The 5,113-nt window shown below is 29.9% G+C and overlaps 1 long non-coding RNA gene across 2 annotated transcripts; it reads left to right on the top strand.

Moving 5' to 3' along the window:
• Window positions 1–1,385: 1,385 nt before the first annotated feature.
• LOC25496671 (uncharacterized) lies at window positions 1,386–5,113 on the top strand. 2 transcript variants are annotated; one of them, XR_005642249.1, is made up of 3 exons: window positions 1,386–1,563; window positions 1,668–1,816; window positions 4,556–5,113. It is a non-coding gene; the product is annotated as an uncharacterized lncRNA (long non-coding RNA). The 2 variants fall into 2 exon arrangements; XR_003013051.2 differs by lacking the exon at window positions 4,556–5,113 and having other exon boundaries at window positions 1,668–3,586.

Below are 5,113 nucleotides of genomic sequence, written 5' to 3' on the forward strand. Positions count from 1 at the left end.
GAAGAAATGAAATTCAAGAACATTTTCTTTATGTTTTCTTAATAAATAAAAAATTATGTATGATAGTTATTTTAATGTCTGCAATTTAGAATAATGTTTGATAATCATTATAAAACACTATAAATTGTATAATAAATCAACGGTTTAATATTTGTGTGTTTGTACATGAATATGTACCTCAGACACACCAAATACAAACACACTTTTTATTGTCAAATTCCATAACTATTTATTTTACTTTATTGTAGGTGAATATGAATTTTTCATTGACAAGGTTTTTAGGTGGTGGGAGTGTATATATTTTTAATGTTTTGACTAATGACACCTCTCCTAACAAGATTTATGCCACACTTTCACCCAAGCCGGGTTAGACCAACTTGGTAAGCCCAACATAATCGATTTATAAGAAAATTTTGCTGATTATTTAAACACTAAATCCCTATCATCAAATTCTAATTGCCTAATAGCCAAGGACTACACACTTTTCCCACGAAACTTATTAATTTATTTTTCTCTCGTCGTCACTTCCACCCCACAAAAAAAAAGTTTAAAGAGATATTCAAGATTAGATATTATACCTAGTCGAACATTGAAAAAAGAGAAAATAGACTGGGATAGCTTACAAGATTGATTTTAATATAACCACTCAAGAACCAATAAACAAATGTTTATACTTCCATATAGACAATATGGATCACTGAATTTATCAATGGTTGCAATGTCAATCTTCTCCTCGGGTTTGCACCAATCAATAAACAAAGGTATTTAAATGGGGTGCTTCCTATTATGAAATTTAAAATATTTGCGGCTTCTTCTAACAAACTTTGTGCTATGTTTATCCTATCAAAGAGACTCTCGTGGAAATTAACTTTCATCATCCCCGATAGAACACAAAAGATATAAATTTTTAGAAAACCTATAAATAATCGTTTTATGACCTTGGGTGTGCAAAGTGGTTTCTTATTAATTTATTTTTTAAATAACACAAATTTTTCAAAGGAATTTCATCCCTAGATATAATCTCATCAATAAACCAACATATTTTTGCAGTGTAAGTTCGTTGGCACCAACTAAATATAGATGCTCACTCACATTATCTCAACATATTTTTCATTTTGTAAAATAAACAATAATATTACCCTTGTATTTTCTTTCGTTCCACTTTTTTCCCTTGTATTTTCTTTCGTTCCACTTTCGCATTTTAACCAAACAAAGTATATATTCATCTTCATTTTTCTTCCATGTCGACGTTGGGAAATGGAATCATAATCATTCACCACCTATCTACTATCATTCATTATTTTAATCAAACACGTGTCTTCTCTTTCACATGCACTCCCTACATGTATCTCTTTCCCATAGTATATATACATCACTATAGTACTATTATTTTGATCAAACAAGTGTCTTCTCTTCCACTTCCACTCTCTATAATCACACACATGTATTGCCTTTAAATGGCATTTCACTACTATATATTAATTCTTATAATCTTCTTTCTTTTGCCTTTGAATTATAAACACAAATAACAATTCACACGAAATTAAGGAATAAGTCTTGAAGGTAAGCGTGGCTACTTCAATTTATTTTCTTCCTAAAATTGTGACATCGTTTCTTCAATATTTTCTTCCTCTTCCCTTTATTAATAAATATTTGTGGTGTTGTAGGATCTTGAAGGGACTTATTATAGAAGGTTGTGAGAACAAGATTAAGATTCATCATGCTAAGGGGTAATTGGATGCACCGTGAATTCATAAACTTGGTTACAAGATATATGTGATTATATTCTTGAAGTGTCAATAATCCTAATCTTAAGGTTTGATCCTTTCTCTTGACTTACATATTATATGATAATTACTTCGGTTATTTTATTGCTTGAAAATATTGTAGTCTTTGAAAATATTAGAAAATTGAAAGGAAATAGGTAAAATGAAAAGAAAACAATCTAGAACCAATGAAACAAGACCCTCCAAAACTCTTAAAACTAGTAACCTCATGGAGGGGATAAAAAATGAATCTATAGAAACTTCAACAAAATCAAATGATATCAACAAAATTTTACAATCATTTGAACAATTAAAAATAGTTGAAAAGGAAAATAAAAACATACAAAAATTAGAACCAGCAGAAACAAGTGATGACAATGAAGTAACATTAGGTTATACTACTTCAGAAGAATTAGATAATGAAGAAGTAATACTAGGTTACACTACTTCAGAAGAATCATACATTAATGAAGAGGAAGCAAAATATTGTATTTCGTCGGATGAATTCGACCATTTAGAACGTGAAGAATCAAATTATGATCAAATATTTATAGAAAAATGAGAAACAAACATTGATGAAGAAGAAATATATTGTTGTATTTCGTCAGATGAATACAACGATTTAGACCGTGAAGAATCAAATTATGATCAAATATTTATAGAAAAAGGAGAAACAAACATTGATGAAGAAGAAATATATTGTTGTATTTCGTCAGATGAATACAACGATTTAGACCGTGAAGAATCAAATTATGATCAAATATTTATAGAAAAAGGAGAAACAAACATTGATGAAGAAGAAATATATTGTTGTATTTCGTCAGATGAATACAACGATTTAGACCGTGAAGAATCAAATTATGATCAAATATTTATAGAAGAAGACTCAAATTATGATCAAATATTTATAGAAAAAGGAGAAACAAGTAATTCTAAACGCAAAAGAAAATGGAAAGATTATTGCGGTAATTTTGATAACTCAAGGGTTGTATATGAGAATGAAAGTGATGAAATAAGGAACAATAAGAAATATGCAACCTCTCAAAAGAAAAAAAGGATATGCAAGAAAAACAATTAAAACAAGTGTGTTTAGTTCAATGTTTGTGGTCTTGTACCATTTTTCTTTCCTAGCTTTTACATTATTTTTATTCTTTTTTGTTACATATAGTGTTAATCTAATTTTTCTTTTAGTTATTTCAGCGTCAGCTGAGTATTATGACTACATCTTCTTAGCTTGGGTTTTTAAGTTTTTTTAATTAAGTTTTTAATTAAAAAATTTCATATTCTTTTTGGTCTTTTGTTATCAGTATATAAAGGTTGTCTATTTGGTTGGAGTTAGTTAAAAGATAATCCGAGTTCGAGTAAGTTGGCCGCTCAACATGCAATCCCACTATCTTGGAATGTCCTTTAGCTAACTCTAACAAAGTAGAGAACCTTTATAAGTTGATATTTGTTCACAAAATTTCCTCGTATTTTCCGTGTAGAAATTGCAGCATACGGTGATCATTTTCGTTGGTCCATTGTGATTCCCTGCATTTTCCAAATTACTAGACGTATCTTAAGAGAGAAGTTATTCTATGCCTTCACTCTTTTATTGTGGTTTCATTCACCATAGTATGGGTTAGTTTGTCTGAGTGAACATAATTCCAATTTTTGAATGTTTGCATAACAAGCCAATATCTAGAAAAATAATATGTTCCCATACAAGTTAGGGTCGAGGGATGCAGTTTCCTTGGAGTACGGTTTTGTTTTTAATTTGGTTTGAGTGTACCAAGTACCATGGTATACTTTTGCTATTGTGTTATTGCATTAAAAAAAAAGATGAAAAAATAGAAAAAAAAAAAATGTATGTACCCAAAAGAAAAAGAAAAAAAAAAGTGTAAAATGAGAAGGAAAAAAATGCATGGAAAAAAAAAGTTGTCAACCCTACCTTGTCTACAATAGTCCTCTTGTTGTGTGCTTGCAATTTCAGAGTTTTGTCAATCCTAGTGAGGAGAAGTGAGGGACACTATGTTACTCCTTGTGAATATTTTGTTTTGGTTGCTTGGTTTGTTACATTTGGGAAACATGAGTGTTCCAAGTATTGTGGATTATTCAAGAATGTTGCTTGCAGCTCAAGTAACAGCATCCTTGTTCATATCCTTCTCTTCATTCTCTAATATTTTGGTTGCTTGATTTGCTACATTTGGGAAACATGAGAGGAAAAGAGTAAGTGAAATGATTCTACAGTGAGAGTTCCAAGTATTGTGGATTATTCAAGAATGTGATTAGATTTAAATGAATTTAATTACTTAAGAACTAACCAATAAGCTAAATTAATTAGATGACAAGTAGTTGTCAAATAAAGTTACTCAATATATTCATAGCAAGAAAAATTAATTAGATGACAAATGAAATTTGTCAAATATAATTACTCAATATATCCATAGAATGGAGATTACACAACTGAAGTACTATGCTCAAAGCAGCCAACTAAAGCATAATTAATTAGTTGTTATTGGAGTCACCACTCTATAACAGATGAACTTATTGATGTTAATTACTAAGAAGAATGAATTACTAAGAAGAATAATTAGTTACTCAATTATCAAGCATTTACTAGAAAGTACAAATAATTTGCTACTAGAAAGACTAGTGTTCCACTTTAAGGCAGTACTAAGATCCAACAAGATGCAGATTCTAACAAAGCAATTAAAGATGAAGTTATTGATGTTAATTGTGTAGAAGATTGAATGACTATGATAATTGCTAATTATTATCAAGCATTTACTCTCAATTTCAAGCAACAGACAAAGACTCTTGCCTCAAAGTGTTATACAAAGGATCACCAAATTTGCTACTCAAAACAAGAAGTGTTCTACTAGATGGCTATATCAAGATCCAGCAAGATGGAGATTCTTATGAAGAAATAGTAGATGAACTTATGGATGTTAGTTATGAAGAAGATTGAATTATTATGAAATTGTTAATCAGTTATCAACCATTAATCTCAATGTCAAGAAAAAGGGAGAGACTCTTGTCACAAGGTATTATACAAAGGACCAAATAATTTACTACTCAAAACGCAAGTGTTCCACTAGAAGGCTATACTAAGATCCAGCAAGAACGTAGATGGAGATTCTTATGAAACAATAGTAGAAGAAAGATGTAACCTCTACATCTTTAGAGAAAATTATTGAGAAATGATTTGCATCATTAAAGTGACTTAGGCTATAAGTAAGTCTTCTTACCTTAGAGTTCCATATGAGTTTTACTTAGACAAATAGTGTGACTAGTTCCGTACTTGAGTGTGCATCAAGTTATCTTGTACTCATGTGACTTATCAATAAAATTATTCATTCCACTTA

The sequence above is a fragment of the Medicago truncatula genome, chromosome 6 (assembly GCF_003473485.1).
Source record: "Medicago truncatula cultivar Jemalong A17 chromosome 6, MtrunA17r5.0-ANR, whole genome shotgun sequence".
NCBI lineage: Eukaryota > Viridiplantae > Streptophyta > Magnoliopsida > Fabales > Fabaceae > Medicago > Medicago truncatula.